We start from the raw sequence: 22,550 nt of genomic DNA on the forward strand, positions 1-22,550 counted from the left end.
CGCGTGGTAGGAATGGCATCATCCAAGGTGAGGCTCTCCCCGACCAGCAGCGACACAACGCCAGTCGACCCTCTAGCGTGCAACCAACAATGGTGCGGCGATGCTCATAGGCGACACGCATATTGACATGGACATCGGCCGGCGTATGCTTGGCGAGATCCCCTCGGCCTGAGATACAGCATGGGCCACCCCGCCACCAATGCACAACCGCCCATGCTCTCACTCGGCTTGGTCCTCGGCCATGTGCCCATGTCCAAGCTCCTTGATTGAGACGGTATGTGGCGCAGAACGTCCTCCAGCACATGACACAACGACGTAGGCCTCGGTTCATCTCTAGAAGACCAGGACCAGTGGCAGCTCTCTTCCTCGCGACGCGAAGATGCTCGCGACGATGTCTTATTGTGGAGGCATCGACGACGCCCTCGGGCTCCAACGCGATCGAGACTCAAATCTTATACATGGTCCAACCGAGCCAAATCGGTCGGCCGAGCCAAGCTAGCGCTGTTGCTCCTCCTCAACGCCGGTTCGTCAGACAGCTCAACCTCAGCCCACAGTGCAACTCGCTTCGCGACGCTGCAACTCGCACGGCCAGTGCGAGGCGCACAGGCAGGCGAGCAAGCCAACAGTGCACGACAACGACCACCTTGCTAGAGAGTCTGTCGCCTGCCCGGGGTCGCGTGGGATACACACCATCTGTTGGGGATATAACCCCACGATATCACCCGCCCATTTAGGGTCGGGTCATTCTTTGGCGACTTGGCAAAGGTATGGTTTGATGATGGGCTAAGATGATCACGAGTTCAAGGCCCAGGAGGTGGGTCGCCAAATGGGTCGACTCATGGCCCAAAAGTACAAGCCGCCAGTATTTGTCGTGACGCCAAAGGATTTTCTTACTTAGGAAATAAGACATATGGAACATACTAGAGCACGGATCGGAGTATGACCCGGACTCTGTTGTAAGCCCAGGGCCTCCACCTGTATATAAAGGGGAGCCCCTGAGGCAGAAAGACTAAGTTACAATCTCTTGAGTACTAGGTTAGCCAAGTCGGACCCTTGTAATCGAGATCATCATTACCAATAGCAATCAAGCAGGAGTAGGCTTTTACCTCCACCGTGAGGGGCCGAACCTGGGTAAACCCTTGTCTCTCGATTCCGATCAACCCCGTTCAAGCTACTACTTAGCGGCGATGGCCTCACGACTAAGTCCTTTCACGAGAACATCTCCCTTGATGAAATAAAAATTGCTCGTGAGTGTGAAGAAGGGGACGCGGCTTATGTTGAGTCGGCTTGCGCGGCGGAGGGGTTGAAATTCTACACATCCAATGTTGACCCGACTGATATGACGTCCCTGAAGAAACCCACCACAGAAACAGACCCCCCCACTCAAGTTTAAGTTGGCCGAGGGCACGAAACAGGTTGACTTCACCCCGGGCGACTCATCTCAGTAGTTCACTATTAGGACTCGCATGGATCCCAAATAGGAAAGCGCGTTCATCGAGTTCATCCGTGAGAATCGGGACATCTTTGCATGGAAACCTTCTGACATGCCTTGTGTACCGAGAGAATTCGCTAAGCACCACCTTAATGTCGACCCTAAGATGAAACCAGTTCGGCAATACCTCCGTCATTTTAACAAGGAGAGACGAAAAGCTATTGGGGAAGAAGTGGCATGGCTCCTAGCTAATGGGTTCGTCGTGGAAGTATTTCATCCTGAGTGGCTAGCCAATCCAGTGCTTGTCCTAAAGAAGAACGACACTTGGCGTATGGGTGTTGACTACACAGATCTCAACAAGGCTTGTCCCAAAGACCCGTTTGCCCTCCCCGCATTGATTAGATCACCAATTCCACTTCTGGGTGTGAAAGTTTATGTTTCATGGATGCTTACTCCGGCTATCATCGGAAAAGATGGTTGTTGAGGACCAGGAGAAGACGGCCTTCATCACACCTTTTGGGGCTTTCTGCTATGTCTCGATGCCTTCCGGGCTTAAGAGTGCGGGGACGACTTATCAGCATTGCATGCAGAATTGTTTTCACAATCAGATTGGACGCAACGTTCATGCTTACATTGATGATATTGTGGTCAAGTCTTGGAAGATGGAAACACTGCTGGATGATCTCAAGGAAACCTTTGACAATCTTCGGGTTATAAGATGATGCTTAACCCGGCCAAATGTGTGTTCACGGTCCCTGCAGGTAAATTGCTTGATTTTCTGGTGTCCGAGCGAGGCATTGAAGGTAACCCAGAGAAAATCAAGGTGGTGACCTCCCTTGCCAAGCCGGCCAACATCAACAATGTTCAACGTATGGCAGGTCGTATAGCTTCTTTGAGCCGGTTCATAAGCCGCCTTGGTGAGACGGCAATTCCTCTGTACCAGATGCTAAAAAAGACTGGCAACTTCGTGTGGAGTAATGATGTGGATATAGCTTTTGAAGCCCTTAAGAAACAGCTGGCTGAGTCGCCCGTCTTGGATGCCCCTATCGACATACATTGCTGCCAATAACAAAGTGTTAAGTGTTGGAGTTGTCATGGAGCGCAAGGAGGTTGGGAGAGAATATCATGTCCAATGGCCAGTCTAATATGTGAGTGAAGTTTTGACAGAATCCAAGCAGAGATATCCACATTGGCAGAAACTGGTGTTTGGTGTCTTCATGGCTAGTCGCAAGTTGAAGCACTATTTCCAGGAACGCCCCATCACTATGGTTAGCTCCGCCCCGTTGGGAGATATCATCCAGAACAGGGAAGCCAATGGTCGGCTTGCTAAGTAGTGGCCAATTGAGCTTGGGTCACATCATCTGAAATACGTGCCCCAAACAGCTATCAAGTCTCAAGCACTAGTGGATTTCATCAACGATTGGACTGAACTTCAAGTTCCCAAAGAGAAGCTAGACAACACTTATTGGACAATTCACTTTGATGGTTCCAGACAGTTGGAGAGCTCGGGGGCTGGAGTTATCTTATCTTCCCCAAGAGGTGATAAATTTCATTATGTTCTAAGGATCATGTTTCCCTGTACTAACAATGCGGCTGAGTACGAAGCTCTCCTCCATGGTCTTCATATGGCTAAGGAGATGAACCTTAGGCGGATTAGATGCCTCGATGACTCTGACTTGGTTGCGCAGCAAGTTTCTGGAAAGTGGGACTCCAAGGATCCCCTCATGGCGGCTTATTGGCACGCAGTGACTAACATAGTAGGTCACTTCAAGGGTTATCAAGTGGATCACATTGATAGGCGGCTCAACGAGGCGGCTGATGCATTGTCGCGACTGGGCACTCAACATAAGTCGGTTCCTCCCAATGTTTCCTTGATGTACTCCATAATCCTTCTATCAAGTTGCCTTCCATGGAAGATCTGGCTATGCCTGACCCAGAGGCGCAGTTGGTGGTTGCTCTTTGTGCCACCCCAGACTGGACGGTTCCTTATCTGGCATATGTGACTCGAGGCGAGCTCCCTGAGGATGAACTTATTGCTCGTCAGATCATCCGCCGCTCTAAGTCTATGACTATTGTCCATGGTGAGTTACACAGAAGAAGCATCACCAGTGTTTTTCAATGTTGTTCAATGTTGCACGTCAGGCTCATGTACTGGGTCAGGAACTTCGGATGATTCCCATCACCTGGCCTTTTTCAGTATGGGGGCTTACTATGGTTGGTCCGTTCAAACGGTCCATGGACAAGAAAACTCATCTTCTAGTTGATGTTGATAAATTCACTAAGTGGGTTGAATCAGAGCTATCAGTAATTGCGATGCAGAAACAACAGTCAAGTTTGTGAAGAAGTTGATCTTTCGTTTTGGTTATTTGCACAACATCATGAAAGGATCGAGAAGAGGTGTCTATAGGGGGGTGATTAGACACTCAATAAGCAAAAGTAGCAATTTTTAAGTTCTTCAAGTTGAGGTTGTAGATTAGCACAATTTTAAGCATTCCCAACACACTTCACGCAAGCATGGCAAGAGTATAAGCAGCGGAAATAGTAAAGCATGCTAGTTGCAAGAAAGTAAAGGGATGGGATTGGAGTGTGAAAACGCAATGAAGACACAAAGATTTTTGGTGTGGTTCTGATAGGTGGTGCTATCGCACAACCACGTTGATGGAGACTTCAACCCACGAAGGGTAAGGTTGCATGAGTCCACGGAGGGCTCCACCCACGAAGGGTCCACAAAGAAGCAACCTTGTCTATCCCACCATGGCCATCGCCCACGAAGGACTTGCCTCACTTGGGTAGATCTTCACGAAGTAGGCGATCTCCTTGCCCTTACAAACTCCTTGGTTCAACTCCACAATCTTGACGAAGGCTCCCAAGTGACACCTAACCAATCTAGGAGACGCCACTCTCCAAAAGGTAATAGATGGTGTGTTGATGATGAACTCCTTGATCTTGCGCTTCAAATGATAGTCTCCCCAACACTCAACTCTCTCTCTTACAGATTTGCTATGGTGGAAAGATGATTTGAGTGGAGAGCAACTTGGGGAAGGCTAGCGATCAAGATTCTTGTGGTTGGATTGGAATGTCTTGGTCTCAAAACATGAGTAGGTGGTTCTCTCTCAAAAAAATGAGTAGTGGAAGTGTAGGCATGTTCTGATGACTCTCTCACAAATGGAGAAGGGGTGGAGGGGTATATATAGCCTCCACACAAAATCTAACTGTTCCACATTTTTACCCAACCCGGTCAGACCGAATAGAGAAACTCGGTGAGACCGATCCAGTTCAAAATGTGAACGTTGGGAATCTCGGTGGGACCGACGAGATCAACTCGGTGGGACCGATGTGCTAGGGCTAGGGCAAAACCTCATATCAGTGAGACCGATCGCATGAACTCAGTGAGACCGATTTCAGCAATTAATCAAACAGAGACTTGGTCAAGCAAACTCGGTGGGACCGATTGCACATTTTTGTGAGACCGCAATAATTGCAATAGGCACCAGGGAGTTTACAAGGCCATCTCGGTGAGACCGAGATCCATATCAGTGTGACCGAATTGATTAGGGTTTCTGGCAGTGGCTATGTCAAGTGAACTCGGTGGCGCTAGATGGATCAAATCGGTGGGGCCGAGCTTGACTTAAGGTTTTGGACATATGTGGAAATGAGAAAGTGGTTGAGGGTTTTAGAGCAATATCAGTAAGCACTTTGAGCAAGCAAGCCATTAAGAAACACCTCATCCCCTTTTAATAGTATTGGCTTTCCTATGGACTCAACGTGATCTTGGATCATTAAAATGAAAATGAAGAGTCTCGAGCCTTTGCCAATCTTTGTCCTTAGCATTTTGAAGGGGTTCCACATCCTCTTTTCCTTGCCACTCCATTGTTGAACTCATCTGAAATGTACTTGATAAAAACATTAGTCCAACAAGAGATATGTTGATATTAATTACCAAAATCACCCAGGGGGCACTTGTGCTTTCAATCCCCCCCTTTTTGGTAATTGATGACAACATATATCAAAGCTTTAGATAGAGATATGAATAGCAACAGGTAAAGCTTTGGAAAGACATGTAACATGCATAGGCTCCCCCTACATGTATGCAATCATGAAATGATGGAATGTAAGAACATGTGAATGCATAAGCATGTCAGAGAAAGCAATGAGTTACATGTATCTTGGCTATATGCATCAGAGCAAATGGTGTAGATAGAATAGGTATACCTTCATGTTCATGAATCCTTCTTGCAAACAAAATGTGTAGTAGCAAGAGATCATCATGCACATGAGTGTGATGCATATACTTACCTTGTGGTCTTGAGCTAGCTTTGGAAGAGATGGGCTTGATAAAACAAGGTTAGATAACACAAGAACACTCTAAATAAAGCAAGTTCAGGAAACCACAAGAGTACCAAGACTGGGATGACATGTAAAGAGTGAGTACTTAGTACTCCATTTGGATATAGACATGTCCCCAAAGATTAAAGATATGCAATCAAATCCAAATATTTTCTCCCCTTAGATATGAACTTTTTCTCCCCCTGAATCTGATATTGGGTAATGGGAGAAGGTAGGGTAAGAGAAAATCAGAGCAAAGAAGGAAAAGAAAATCAGAGCAAGAACCATTAAGGCAAGAAATGGTTCAATCAAACAAGTCTTAACATGTCTTTCCCCTCTTGAAGACATGTGGCTTCTCTCCTCTATTGACAACAAGCACCTTGGGAGGCTAAGATGTATTTCTCTCCCATGTGATAAGCTTTGATCTGATCTCTCTCCCCCCTTTGACATCAATTTCCAAGAAGGGAACTTCTGGAGTATGAGTCAATTAGGTTCGGTCCTTGAGACACATTACAAAGCAGCATGTAGATTATGATGTGGGTAGAGGATAAGAATCATTGAGTGGAGCTGGAAAATATGTGCGGAATGCAATGGCAAAAAGTTTTCTACGACACTAAAATCAGTAACGCCGATTCGTTTGCATTAGTGACACCAAGTTGGCGAGGTCATAGAAGATCCTGATCGGTGCAACCGAGTTAGACCGTGTTAGTTGAACAGATGATCTATTCACAAGGATAGCTTGTGCTTTGGTTAGACCGGTAGGTTTGAATCGGAGAGACCGAGTTCAATAATGAGTAAACATTTTGTCATCTCAGCTCACTAGGCAAATAAAATTACGTAAGGATTTGCAAGGAATTAGAAACATAAAAGAGAAGGGATCTAGATGATATTTTTTTATAAAAGGAAACACAAAGATATAAACAACAAACAAAACAACAAACAGACATACTAGAGAACTTCATCTAGAAGGGGTCGGCGACAAATTCACCTACGTTAGAGTATATTGACTTAGGAGTCAAGTGAAGTCACTTGATCATAGGTCATACTCAGCGTGTAAGCTCAGAATGGGGTTACCATTTTTTCGTTTAAGCACTTTGATGTATTCACATCTTGTTGAGTTGCTTTAACTCATGACTTAGGTCAAAGCTTCTCTAAGATGGAATAACATACCATGGGTTGTGTTGATCTTGGTCATGTAGTTGAACTTGTGTTGGAAGCTCAAGGTTGTGTAATCCATCAAGAGTTGAGAGCATCACTTGAAGTTTAAGTTCATCTTGCTACATGGGTTAGTCTTGCAAGGAAGAGCACTTGTGTATCCAAAAATGACAAACATGTAACTTGATAACGAATGCAATTTGATATGAACATAAAGGCCCAAGGTATGGAATCCTAGAAAGAGGCTAGCCCAACTTAAATGAGATATGATAGCTTCTTTATGGTCTAACATTCTTGCCAATACAAGGCAAAGGCGAGAACAATAAAATTAAAATGTCTTCCTTTTTGGAGGTATAGAAGTTGTCAAAGGATATGTTGAGTGAGGTCATCCTTCCTTGTATTCCACAACCATATAGTAGAAACTTGGTGATGTAGAGATTGCTTAAGATGTGAATGACTTGCAATCTCATGGATTTTAGCTCATCCAAGTACCTACAAGGGTTAGATAACATGCAAGGGTATAAGTATAGATCCAAGACATATGATCATCATCTTAAGAGAAATATCAAGGATTAGTCATAGAAAGGCTCATGCCTTGCATGCATCTAGATGGAGTTTCTACTCCAAGTTTGAGGCATCAATGATATACAATTCACCTCTCAAACGACAAAACACTTTCTCATCAAGCGGTTTGGTGAAAATATCCGCTAATTGCTTATTGATACGAACATGCTTAAGATTGATGTCACCTTTAGCAACATGATCTCGAATGAAATGATGTCGAACTTCAATATGCTTAGTCTGAGAATGTTGCACGTGATTATGAGCAATCTTAATAGCACTTTCATTGTCACAAAGCAATGGAACATGTTTCACATGTATCCCATAATATTTAAGAGTTTGGTTCATCCAAAGTACTTGAGCACAACATGATCCAGCAACAATGTATTCCGCTTCGGCGGTGGATAAGGATACCGAGTTTTGTTTCTTGGAGGACCAAGATACAAGAGATCTACCAAGAAATTGACAAGTACCCGAAGTGGATTTTCTATCAACCTTGTCTCCGCCATAGTCCGAATTGGAGTAGCCAACAAGATCAAAAGAAGACCTCTTAGGATATCAAATGCCAAAGTTTGATGTATGGATTAAGTACCTCACTATTCTTTTCACAGCCTTAAGATGACATTCTTTGGGGGCTGCTTGATATCGTGCACACATACACACACTTAGCATGATACCAGGATGGGAGGCATATAGATATAACAATGAACCAACCATAGAGCGTAAACCTTTTGGTCAACCGATTTGCCATCCTTAGTCAAGTCAAGATGTCCACTAGTAGGCATGGGTGTTTTCATACCTTTGCTTTCTTGCATGTTGAACTTCTTGAACAAGTCCTTGGTATACTTTGTTTGGGAAACAAAGGTATCTTCCTTAGTTCGCTTGATTTGCAAACCAAGAAAGAACTTGAGTTCACACATCATAGACATCTCAAACTTCTGCGACATTAGCCTTCCAAACTTTTCACTAAAATGAGGGTTAGTTGAACCAAATATGATATCATCCACATAAGTTTGGCACACAAATAGTTCACCATTAACCCTTTTAGTAAAAAGTGTAGAATCAATTTTTCCCATGTCAAAGCCTTTTTCAATAAGAAACTTAGTTAAGCATTTATACCATGCTCTAGGAGCTTGTTTAAGACCATAAAGAGCTTTGTGAAGTTTGTAAACATGATCAGATTTCTTAGGATTAACAAAGCCGGGAGGTTGTTTAACATAAACTTCCTCCTCAATTTCTCCATTTAGAAAAGCACTTTTTATGTCCATTTGATATAAAGTAATGTCATGATGATTGGCATAAGCAAGTAAGATGCGTATGGACTCAAGTCTAGCAACGGGGGCATATGTCTCACCATAGTCCATACCTTTGACTTGAGTGTAGCCTTGAGCAACAAGACGAGCCTTGTTGCACACAACTTGTCCATCTTCATCTTTCTTATTCCGAAACACCCATTTGGTTCCAATGACATTGTGTTTCTCATCGGGCTTTTCAACCAACGTCCATACTTGGTTCCTCTCGAAATTGTGTAGCTCTTCATGCATAGCATTCACCCAATCCAGATCATCAAGAGCCTCTTCAACCTTCATAGGTTCAATACTAGAAATGAATGAGTAATGTTCACAAAAGTTAGCCAAACGAGTTTTAGAACGAGTAATTCTCCCAGTTTGAATATCATTGAAGATTTGTTCGACGGGATGATCTCTTGAGACTCTTGCTCGAACTCGTGAGAGCTTTTGTTTGGGTCGGGGTGGAACATCCTCTTGATTGTCTCGTTCTTCCTCTTGTCTTTCTTCATTGTCGTTGGCGTTGTTGCTCTCTTGTGAAGGTGGAGAAGGAGGTCGATGAGGTTCATCTTGCTGTACATCCTCGTTTCCATCATCTTGATGTGTTCCACTTGTGGATGCCTCCAAGTCAACTTGTGGTTCTCCTTGGCATGAATTGAGGCTTCCACTTGAATCGACGAGGTACTCTCCTTAACCTCCGTTGGGCGAATCTTGCCAATAGACAAGTCTTGAATTGCTTTTGAGGGATCTTTATCTCCTACATCAATCTACAGTTGCTCTACTTGCGAGTCATTAGATTCATCAAGCTTCACATCTACCGTCTCTTCAGCCTTTCAGGTAAAATTGTTGTAGACACGGTAAGTGTGAGAGTTTGAGTCGTAACCGAGTAGAAAACCTTCATTGGATTTAGGTGCAAATTTCGAACGACGATGCTTATGAAGAATGTAACATTTTGAGCCAAATACTCGAAAGTAACCGACTTGGGGTTTGTTGCCAGTGAGAAGCTCGTATGCCGTCTTCCCAAGAAGCTTGTGAAGATATAGTCGATTTATTGCATGACAAGTTGTCTCAACCGCTTCCGCCCAAAAATGTCTTGGCATCTTGTATTCATCAAGCATCGTTCTTGCCATCTCAATGAGCATCCGGTTCTTCCTCTCAACAACTCCATTTTGTTGAGGCATGTACATAGCCGAGAACTCATGTGAAATCCCTTCCTCGTCAAGAAAGGTATCCACATTGGCGTTCTTGAACTACGTTCCATTATCGCTTCGAACCTTCTTGATCTTCACTTCAAATTGATTTTGGGCCTTCTTAGCGAAGTTTTTAAAGATCTTTTGGACCTGCGATTTATCATCAAGAAAGAACACCCACGTAAATCTGGAAAAATCATCAACAATGACTAAACCAAATGAGTTACCACCGAGACTCTTGTAGGCGTTGGGACCAAAGAGATCCATATGAAGCAACTCAGTGGTCTTCTCGTGTTCACGATGTTCTTCACGGGATGACTTCTTCCAACTTGTTTTCCTGCTTGACAAGAACTGCAAAGTCTATCCTTGTCAAATACAACATCTTTAACTCCAAGGATATGATCACATTTAATAAGCTTATCAAGATTTCACATGCCCATGTTTCTATGCCACAACCAACCTTTAGAAGATTTAGCAATTAAGCAAGTTCTAGGTTGAGCCTTTTTAGTGAAGTCAACAATGTATAGATCACCTCTATGTATACCGGCAAAGACCATATTATGATTATCTCTTTGAAACACTTGGCAATCTACTTCAGTAAATAACACATTAAAACCGAAATTGGCTAGTCTAGATACGAAAAGCAAATTGTAGCTAGGAGATTCAACGAGCATAACATTTTGAATGGAGTTGTCATGTGAGATGGCCACCTTACCAAGGCCAACCACCTTACCCTTTGAGTTATCACCAAAAGTGACATACTTTCAGGGACCATTGTTTTCAGCAAGCTCTTGAAATATATCCTTGTCACCGGTCATGTGATTGGTACATCCACTATAAAGAACCCATTCCTTACCTCCGGCCATGTAACCGTGAAGGTTAGCCATAAGACCAAAGTGTCTCATTGACTCATCGAGATCAAAGTCACTATCATCATCTTTGTCATAATATCCATGTTCAACATCGTCTTGGGATTGATCATCACCTAGAGAAGGTGATTCATTAGATTTATGTTCATGACAATGTGCATCTTTGTGAATTCTAATGATTTGAGAAATGATGCTACTAATGACTCCAACATCTCCTTTGGCACGCATAAGATCACGAAGCTCAAATAGGCAATCATCAAAATTAGGATCACTAGGTTTCATCTTATGAAAAGCTATGGACTTTCGAAGAATCTCATCTAGATTTTTCAAAGAGTAGTTTGGAAAGCGTTCCTCAAGATATCTCCATATAGTATAAGCACAATCAAAGGTAGGCAAGCATGCAAGCAAAATTCTAGGTAATCCTCTTATGATAAGATTGATAGTTCTAAGATTGCGGGTCATGTCAAGATATTCATCAAGGGTAGGATGCAAGGGATTAGTAGGAGGCACACAAGGACTAGTAATGTACTTGTTTAAATCATATTCATTGAAAATCTCAAGCATCTCATTTTTCCAAGCAATAAAGAACTATCCATCAAGCATAGGCGCTCTACGTCTAATACTCCCAATCATAGACTCATCCATCTTCCTCCAAAGGTGAAACCAAAGCAATGGAGATAAATGCTCTGATACCAATTGAAAGGATCGAGAAGAGGTGTCTAGAGGGGGGGGGGGTATTAGACACTCAAAAAGCAAAAGTAGCAATTTTTAAGTTCTTCAAGTTGAGATTGTAGATTAGCACAATTTTAAGCATTCCTAATACACTTCAAGCAAATATGGCAAGAGTATAAGCAATGAAAATAGTAAAGCATGCTAGTTGCAAGAAAGTAAAGGGATGGGATTGGAGTGTGCAAACACAATGAAGACACGGAGATTTTTGGCGTGGTTCCGATAGGTGGTGCTATCGCACATCCACGTTGATGGAGACTTCAACCCACGAAGGGTAACAGTTGCATGAGTCCACGAAGGGCTCCACCCACGAAGGGTCCATAAAGAAGCAACCTTGTCTATCCCACCATGGCCATTGCCCACGAAGGACTTGCCTCGCTTGGGTAGGTCTTCACAAAGTAGGCAATCTCCTTGCCCTTACAAACTCCTTAGTTCAACTCCACAATCTTGACGGAGGCTCCCAAGTGACACCTAACCAATCTAGGAGACACCACTCTCCAAATGTTAATAGATGGTGTGTTGATGATGAACTCCTTGCTCTTGTGCTTCAAATGATAGTCTCCCCAACTGATGTAGGGTAGAACCCTAGATGCCAGATCTTTCACGAAATGGAGGGGATCCCGCGAAGAACACGAAGAACACGGGGGAAAATGAGAGCAACACTCAAGAACAAGTCCAATCACACATCCACTAGACAATCAAACACGCAAGATCGACAAGGTACATGAACAACAAAAGGAAAGATACAAGGTAAAGTTCATCCCAAATCCAAAGGAGATGGGGGCTTGATGATCTAGATAGATCCTTCCCCGAAGGGGTCTTGATATCCCTCAGGATCTTCTCCGAGGAGGTCTTGGCCTCCAATGGAGTAGTCTCTCTCTCTCTCAAGAGGATAAGGTAGGAGCAAAGCTCACATACTAATGAGCTATCACTTTGCTAACCCTAGAAAGAGGGAGGAGGAGGAGTATATATAGTCTCAATGGGCGAAGGGGTACACGTGCCTCGGCCCTTCACTGTGTGCAGACAGGCGGAGCCAGATGTCCGGGCTTGCGGGCCGGATTTCCGGGCCTTCATGAGGAGCCGGATGTCTGGGCTTGCGTGCCGGATGTCCGGGCTGACGAGGTCGGCCTCGGTGCTCTTTGTATAGGGGGCGCCGGATTTCCGGGCTGGGCCAGATGTTCGGGCTGGGGCCAGATCTCCGAGGCCTGTAGGTACTTGGCAGCTGGGCGACTGCTGTGGGTGATGCTCTAGGGGCCGGATGTCCGGGGCTGGGGCCGAATGTCCGGGTCATGGGAGTTGTCTCCGTCTTCTTTCGTCGTCGCTTCCATGCTTCCCTCGCGGATGGTGTAGTTGTTCCTTGGCGCTTGCACTCCTCCTCGTCGTTCGTGAAGCTCCGACAATACCTATGCATGCACATGAGTGGAGTGTCAAGTAGTATACCATCCTCGAAGGGGTCAAGTGAACATGTGTAAAGGAGAAGATTCACCTTTATGTATGAGAAGTAGAGGTTGCACGTGTCACTTGCCAAATGGACTCTTGACATGGTGATGCTCGTAGGATGCTCCACATCATCCCCTCCCCCTTGGAAAAGATCCGAACACGGACCAAAAACCAAATCACCATGGTAAAGAGATGGCGGTGCCGTGTCGAAGTGGTCAATCACCAAGCACTCATCATCTAGAAGCTCAAAATGGGCACTCTCCAATGTCGCACTGTCTTGTGATTCCTTCAAAAGGAGCAAATACAACAAACACTTGGAAAAACGAATGTGGTTAGCATTAGTGCAAAACCAAGCATTCAAGAGGTGAGTCACCAAACAAGTATTGCCATCAAGTATAACATATGGTTTGACAAAGGATTGTGTCATGACATGTAAGCATATGAATTGAGCAAAATCAAGGTCATCATGGAAACAAGTATGTAAATGTGAGGTAGAGATGCTAATATGTTTGACAAGAGAACAAGCATCTACCTCAAGATCATGGCAAACATGCATAAAGTGCTCGATAAATGGTCGATGGTAGGCATAGGAATCATTCACAACACCGAATAAAATGATATGTCTAAACACATGGGGCAAGTGCAAGACAATCCAAGCATAATGTGCATAGGGTGTAGTGAAGATATCATGGCACTCAACACAAATAGGAAGAGCAATTGTTCATCATGTGTGAGGCAATCAAGTCAATCATGTGACAAACAATGGGACATGGCATATGTGAAGAAATGATATTGGTGCAACCAACCATATGATAGTAGCAAGTAGTCCAAGAATTGGACGCAACACACAAGGTATATATGTCATGAGGCGTGGAAATGTGGCAATCATGGGTGAAAGCAATATCTCGAACGTTCGTGCAAATGGTGTAAGCAACACATGACGTATGATCCACAATATCCAAGCTCAAGAAGGATGTCACCTTGAAAGTGTGTCCTTGTGCATTCTTCACAATGCCGAAGTGGTAGGAAATGTGGTGTAGAAGCGAGTCGTGGTAGAATGTATGAGGCTCGCTCTCAAGAGCTCGAATGGTCAACTCACGTGAAGTGGAAGTCGACACGAAGTCCAAGTATCCTACACATGCACAAAACAAGACAAAGAAAGTATGTGCATGGTAGATAAACACATCATCCATCATGATGGTTCTCTTCTCTTGCACATAACCATTAGAAGAACAAGTGCAAGAATTATATGATGCAACAATTGCTATATTCATGTCACTAGGCATATGGTGCAAAGAAGTAAGACAAGCATGCTTCACAACAAATATGTCAAAATCTCCAAATATATGCGAGAATGCTATGGGGGCAATCTCATTAGGAAGACTAAAAGCATTATTACACTCAATACATGTCAAATCATCTAGCATGAGAGAAGCATCATATGGAGATAGATGACAAGAAGCAATAACAATCATGCGCAAAGCATGGTAATGGTTGTCATCAACCGCATGAAATGAGCAAGTATGAATCATGGATGATGCAACATGAGCAATCATAGAGATCAAGTCGTGCAAACTAGTGGAGTGAAGATGTAACACACTAGAGTAAATCATGGCAATCATGTCATGTGAGAAAATACTAGGCATAGATAATGCACATGACATATCGTAAGCACGAACACAAAGAAAGATGAAAGTATCATCATAGGAATGGTGAACAGAGCAAACATGGCAATAATAAGCAATATCTCCACCAAGCTTGCAAATACACATACGAGTACTAGAATCAATCATCATGTGTAATGCAAAGCATGGGTCACAAATGCATGGCAAAGGCATAGTAATGAGCATATCATGCAAAGTGAACATGGCAATATGGGCAGAATATAATGGACAATAACCCATAGCCAAGTGAGGTCCATGTAGAATGAATGTGCGAAGTCTTTTGATACGTCCATTTTGCATCATGCTTTTATATCAATATTTATTGCATTGTGGGCTGTTATTACACGTTATGTCACAATACTTATGGCTATTATCTTATTTTACAAGATTTAACATGAAGAGGGAGAATGCCGCCAGCTGGGATTCTAGGCTGGAAAAGGAGCAAATATAGGAGACCTATTCTGCACAGCTCCAAAAGTCCTGAAACTCCACAAAAGTCATTTTTGGAATTAATAATAATTATTCAGCAAAAGAAATACCTGAGGGGGGCCACCCACCGTCCACGAGGGTGGGTGGGGGGGGGCGCCCACCCTTACAGGGCGCGCCCCTGCCTCGTGGGCCCCCTGGCAGCCCTCCGGTGGCCATCTTATGCTATATGAAGTCTTTTACCCTGAAAAAATCATAAGCAAGCTTACGGGACAAAACTCCGCCACCACGAGGCGGAACCTTGGCGGAACCAATCTAAGGCTCCGGCGGAGCTGTTCTGCTGGGGAAACTTCCCTCCGGGAGGGGGAAATCATCACCATCGCCATCACCAACGATCCTCTCATCGGGAGGGGGTCAATCTCCATCAACATCTTCACCAACACCATCTCCTCTCAAACCGTAGTTCATCTCTTGTATCCAATATTTGTACCAAAACCTCAGATTGGTACCTGTGGGTTACTAGTAGTGTTGATTACTCCTTGTAGTTTATTCTAGTTGGTTTATTTGGTGGAAGATCATATGTTCAGATCCTTAATGCATATTAATACCCCTCTGATTATGAACATGAATATGCTTTGTGAGTAGTTATGTTTGTTCCTGAGGACATGGGTGAAGTCTTGCTATTAGTAGTCATGTGAATTTGGTATTCGTTCGATATTTTGATGAGATGTATGTTGTCTCTCCTCTAGTGGTGTTATGTGAACGTCGACTACATGACACTTCACCATTATTTGGGCCTAGAGGAAGGCATTGGGAAGTAATAAGTAGATGATGGGTTGCTAGAGTGACAGAAGCTTAAACCCTAGTTTATGCGTTGCTTCGTAAGGGGCTGATTTGGATCCACTTGTTTCATGCTATGGTTAGGTTTACCTTAATACTTCTTTTGTAGTTGTGGATGCTTGCAATAGGGGTTAATCATAAGTGGGATGCTTGTCCAAGAAAGGGTAGTACCCAAGCACCGGTCCACCCGCATATCAAATTATCAAAGTAATGAACGCGAATCATATGAGCGTGATGAAAACTAGCTTGACGATAATTCCCATGTGTCCTCAGGAGCACTTTTCTCTATATAAGAATTTGTCCAGGCTTGTCCTTTACTACAAAAAGGATTGGGCCACCTTGCTGCACCTTATTTACCTTCATTGCTCGTTACCCGTTACAAATTATCTTATCACAAAACTATGTGTTACCTACAATTTCAGTGCTTGCAGAGAATACCTTACTGAAAACCGCTTGTCATTTCCTTCTGCTCCTCGTTGGGTTCGACACTCTTACTTATCGAAAGGACTAGGATAGATCCCCTACACTTGTGGGTCATCATCTTTGTGCGAAGAGAGCGGTGGGAAAGACAATCCATGGGATCCCAAATTATCATTGCTCTCTAGAGATCGTTTTGTCAACTCATGGGATTGCGAGGTTGACAAGTATTCATGGGTACCTGCACAAAAGAGACACAAACCAAAGAAATTGTGCGTGTGGTAAATGTACACATCATCCATCATGTGTGAGTTAGCACAAGATAAGCATCGCTCAAAGAAATTTGATGCATGGTATAAGAACATGTCATCCATCATGAAAGAATAGTTATTGTGTATGACACGATGGGGACACAAATTAAGAATGCAATTATATGGCACATCAGTAGCATGTTTATTCATGTGGAGCATATGGTGCACAAAAGTATTGGGGTCATGCAATGGATGGGATGAATCAAAATATCCTAAAAGGCATGATTAAACTACGGGGGTCTCCTCATGAGCAATATTGGGAACATCACATGGAGAAAATGGACAACATCCAAAACAATTCATATCCGGAGCTAGGTGGTCATGGCATGGCATATGAGATAAATGATGCAAAGGGAGCATATCAATATCATTGCAAGAAAAACAAATGCCAATAACCATGGGCTTATCATGTATGCCATATGTGCAAATTGGGTTTATTTTAATGGCATATGCATAGTCACTATGAAGAGATTGCAAATAAGACATATGGTTGATCTCATGCATAGCATATGACAAGTCAAGCGGATTGTCAAACATGATGCGACCTAAAGAATTATCACAAGAAGTCCTATGTAACATGGCATCACAACTAATAGACTCCACATGAGAATCATCATACTCATCGTAAATGGGAGAATCATCACATGAGGAAGTCGCACTAGCATGAAGCATGGTAATAGGTGGATCAACATCATGCAAGCAATCAATGTCAAGAATGTCCACTAGTGGGAATAGAGCATCACCGTCACCTTTGTTACCTTTGTCATTCCACTCATGTGGTGTGGGTGAGGTGGGAAAGACCAAATGGTGGTCATCTTCATCTTGATGGAACCATGTGGGAGGTGCATCATATTCCACCATGGCCATCGTCTTATACAAAGGGAGGAGGAAGTCGTCGAGGACCGACGCGTCATCATAAATGGGACCTAGTACCAAATGAGAAGACACAATAGAGGTAGAGGTCAAGTTGTTAGAAATGCAAATGGCCTCACAAGGCCTATCAACTATCACACTCTCTCTATGTGGTGGTTCACTCACTCCCTCAATATAGGTGCACTCAAAGTCACATATGGTGGAGTCACTCATCTCACTCAAGTGGTGGGGGTTGTGGCTCTCCTCACATGGAAAGTGGGGCAACTCGTCATATATGGGGCTACCGGTGAAGTCACTCTCACTCTCAATATGGTGGCAAAAGTCACTCAAGTCATCATACGTCGTCGTGGTCGAAGGGAAAATCCCATGCTCAACCATCTCGTCGCTGTCGCCGTGGATGAAGGCCGAAGATGGCACATCATCACTCTTGCCTCCAAAGATGGAAGCATCATCCTTGCTCGCCACCTTGTTGCTCACCTCCAAAGCTTGGTCCTTGAGGGTCTCCGTAGTCGTACTCGTTGCCGCACTGTCTTTAAAAAGAGTCGAAGTAGACTCGGCATCATCAATGCCACAAAGAGGGATGGCGGTGAAGTCGAACTTGGGACCATTGTCTTGGAGCTCGTCGGGCTTGGACATCTTGGTGGTGCTATGATACATCTCCAATGTATCTATAATTTTTGATTATTCAATGTTGTTTTATTATCAATCTTGGATGTATTATAATCATTATATAGTCATTTTATATCTTTTTGGTACTAACCTATTAACATAGTGCCAAGTGCCAGTTGTTGTTTTCTGCATGTTTTTTACATCGCAAGAAATCAATATCAGATGAGGTCCAAATGCCATGCCAATTTACGATGATTTTTTATGGGCCAGAAGGAACACAACGGGCCCTGGTTGCACCTGGGAGGAGTCCCGAGGAGGGGACAACCCACCAGGGCGCGCCAGGAGGCCCAGGTGGGTTGTGCCCACCTCGGGTGCCCCCTGGACCAACTCTTTGCTCTATAAATACCCAAAAATTCCAGAAACCCTAGGGGAGTCGACGAAATTTTCATCCAGCCGCCGTAGAGTCCAGAACCACGAGATCCAATCTAGACACCATCACAGAGGGGTTCACCACTTCCATTGGTGCCTCTCCGAAGACGCGTGAGTAGTTCTTTGTAGACCTTAGGGTCCGTAGTTAGTAGCTAAATGGCTTCCTCTCTCTCTCTCTTGATTATCAATACAATGATCTCTTGGAGATCCATATGATGTAAGTCCTTTTTTGCGGTGTGTTTGTTGGGATCTAATGAACTTCGAGTTTATGACCAGTTATATCTTTTTATATCCATGAAAGTTATTTGAGTTCTTTGATCTCTTATATGCGTGATCTCTTATAGCCTCATATTTCTTCTCCGATATTTGGGTTTTTTTTGGCCAACTTGATCTATTTATCTTGCAATGGGAAGAGGTGCCCAGTAGTGGGTTCAATCTTACGGTGCTTGATCCCAGTGATAGAAAGGGAATCAACACGTATGTATCATTGCTAGTAAGAATAAAAAGATGGGATCCATATCTGCCGCAATAGATAAACGGATCTTGTCTACATCATGTCATCGTTCTTATTGCATTACTCCGTTTTTCCATGAACTTAATACACTAGATGCATGCTGGATAGCAGTCGATGTGTGGAGTAATAGTAGTAGATGCAGGCAGGAGTCGGTCTACTAATCTTGGACGTGATGCCTATGTAATGATCATTGCCTGGATATCATCATGATTATTTGAAGTTCTATCAATTGCCCAACAGTAATTTGTTCACCCACTGTTTGCTATTTTTCTCGAGAGAAGCCACTAGTGAAACCTAAGGCCCCCGGGTCTTCTTTCTCTTATATTTGCCTTGCGATCTACTTTTTCCTTGCATTTATTTTTAGATCTATTAAACCAAAAATACAAAAATACCTTGCTGCAATTTATTTGTTCCGCGATCTATTTATCCCATCTACAAATTTACCTCACGTCCTTTGCCTATCTTGAGGCGCCGTACCCCGAAAGGGATTGACAACCCCTTTAACACGTCGGGTTGCGAGGTGTTGTTATTTGTGTGCAGGGGCTGTTTACGTTGTGTTGCTTGGTTCTCCTACTGGTTCGATAACCTTGGTTTCATATGTGAGGGAAATACCTACCACCGTTGTGCTGTATCATCCCTTCCTCTTTGGGGAAATACCAACGTAGCTTTAAGCGACTTCAAAAGGAATTTCTAGCGCCGTTGCCGGGGAGGATCTTCAACATAACTAGGTTCCTAATCAGAAATCTCATCTCCTTGCAATTTACATTATTTGCCTCTCGTTTTTCTCTCCCCCACTTCACGAAAATTTACCGTTTTATTCGCCCTCTTTTTCATTCGTCGTTTTCTCGTCAGATCTCTTCTTTGCTTGTGTGCCATGTGTCTTCTATTTGCTTGCATCTTTGCTTGCTAAATATCTCTTGATATGGATCCTCATACACTTTCTAATCTTTTTAAGAGATCCAATTATCATGAACAAATTGCTAGTGATTTGAGTACACTAGATTATCTTTATGAAGTTTTGCTTGAGATTCGTGGATCTGGAAATTGTGATGAAGACACTTATGAAGAGATTCATGATAGATGTTTGAATGAAAAGCATGATTGCAATGATTTTACTATAAATTCTATTATTGTCAATTGTGTTAATGATATGCAAAACCCCAAGCTTGGGGATGCTAATTTTGCTATGTCCACTACTTATTGCAATGATCATGATTGGGGTGATTCTTCTTATGATCTTGAAAATTTATTTAAGCCCCGTGATGAATATGAGATTGATAATAGTGTTTGCAATAATATTAGAAGTGGGTTTGGAAGAGTGTCAACTTTGGATCCCACTACTTTGGAGAATGTTCAATCTTATGAAACTTTTGATAAAAGTGGGTTTGGAGAGGTCATGAATTTAGTTAATGTTAATCCCGCTATGTTGGAAGAGTGTCAACTTTGCATGTATGTGGATCATGTAGAAAATATGTTATGTGATAACTGTATTGTTGAATTTGAATATTATCCCATGTATAATTATTATGAGAGGGGAAAATAGGGTTGTAGAATTTTTTATGTTACTAAATTACCTCTCTTCATGTCGAGAATTCTATTATCTCTTTCTTTTTCCTTGCATATGCTAGTTTTTGCTTGCCTTGATAATTTGTTTGCTTATAAAATTCCTATGCATAGGAAGTATGTTAGACTTAAATGAGTTTGTCACATGATTTATGATGCTCTCTTTGTGGTTCAAATCTTATCTTTCTTGAGAGCATTAATAAAATCTCAATGCCTAGCTAAGGGCATAAAACTATAGCGCTTGTTGGGAGGCAACCCCATGAATAAAATTTATTTTTGCTTTTTGCTTTATGTTCTCGAGTGTTAGAACAATTATGCTACTGTTATGATTGTGTTTTAATTAGTGGTTGTGCCAAGTAAAGCCTTTAGGATCTTCTGGGGTGATAGTTGTTTGATCTTGCTGAAAAAGACAAAAACTTTGCACTCACGAAAATAACTATCATAAATAGCAGAAAGAGCTTTTGCCCTGATTCTTTTTGCAGAAGATTAATATACAAATTATGCTGGTCGTCCTAATTTGGTAGAATTTTGGGAGTTATAGAAGTATTCGAAAGTTCCATATTATTACAGACTGTTCTGTTTTGATAGATTCTATTTTCTTTGTGTTGTGTGCTTATTTTGATGGCTCTATGGTTTTCTTTGATGAGTTTTTGTCATAGAAAAGTTGGAATACAGTAGATATAATACAAAAACAAAATAATAATTGGTAACAAAACAAAAACAAAAACAAAATCAATTATAGTAGTAGTTTGCTTTCTTTTATTAACGGATCTCACAAGGGTTTTGTTGAGTTTTGTGTGATTGAAGTTTTCAAGTTTTGGGTTATCTTACGATGGATGAAAGAAGGATAGAAGAGCCTAAGCTTGGGGATGCCTTGGCATCCCAAGCTATTACCCTAGAATGAGAAACCAACTAAGCTTGGGGATGCCCCCGAGTGGTATCCCCTCTTTCTTCTAACGACCATCGGTATTTTACCCGAGACTATATTTTTATTTGTCACATGATATGTGTTTTGCTTGAAGCATCTTGTATGATGTGTCTTTGCTTGTTTTATTTTGTGTTTTAAGTCATCAAACCTTGCTAGAAATACCTATTTGAGAGAGCCAAAATTATGCCATGACTTGTTAGAATTGCTCTCTATGCTTCACTTAAATTTTTATGAGCAATGGACTTGCTCTAGTGTTTCACTTATATATTTTTGAGCACGCTGTGCTTAGTATTTTTGAAGAAATGCTCGCTTGCTTCACTTAGATTTATTTGAGAGTTAGTAAAATCTTGAAGAAATTCTCTCTTGCTTCACTTAAATTATTTTGAGAGAAAGAAAATATGTTATGCTCATGATCTTCACTTATATTTGTTTGAGCTTATGAAAAGCAACACATGAAAATTAGTCTCAAAGTGATAGATATCCAAGAAGGATAAAGAAAGAAAGAAAATATATGTCATAAAGATCATTGTACAAAATAAACTTGATTCTTAGTAATAGTTTTGAGATATGATGATGTGATATGTGAGTCATGTTGGTGAGTAATTGTGCTCAAGTAAGAATATTGGTGTTAAGGTTTGTGATTCCCTATGCATGCACAAAAGTTAATAATCATGCAATGAAAAATATATCCTACTTGTGGTGCATTATTTGGTGTTAATTATGCTTAATGCTTTCATATGAGATTATTCGTTTCTTGGTTGGTCGCTTCCCAATCTTTTTGCTAGCCTTCATTTTGCACCAAGTATGACCTCTACCTGTGCATCCAAAATCCTTTAAACCAGTTTTGCCACATGAGTCCACTATATCTACCTATATGTGGTATTCTTTCGCCGTTCTAAGCAAATTTGCATGTGCCATCTCATTCTCTTTTGTGTGTTTGTTTCGCTCGCGCAACGGTAACTGGTAGCTAATATTTCCCATGCTAGAT

This window comes from Triticum dicoccoides, chromosome 7B, assembly GCF_002162155.2.
Source record: "Triticum dicoccoides isolate Atlit2015 ecotype Zavitan chromosome 7B, WEW_v2.0, whole genome shotgun sequence".
Taxonomy (NCBI): domain Eukaryota; kingdom Viridiplantae; phylum Streptophyta; class Magnoliopsida; order Poales; family Poaceae; genus Triticum; species Triticum dicoccoides.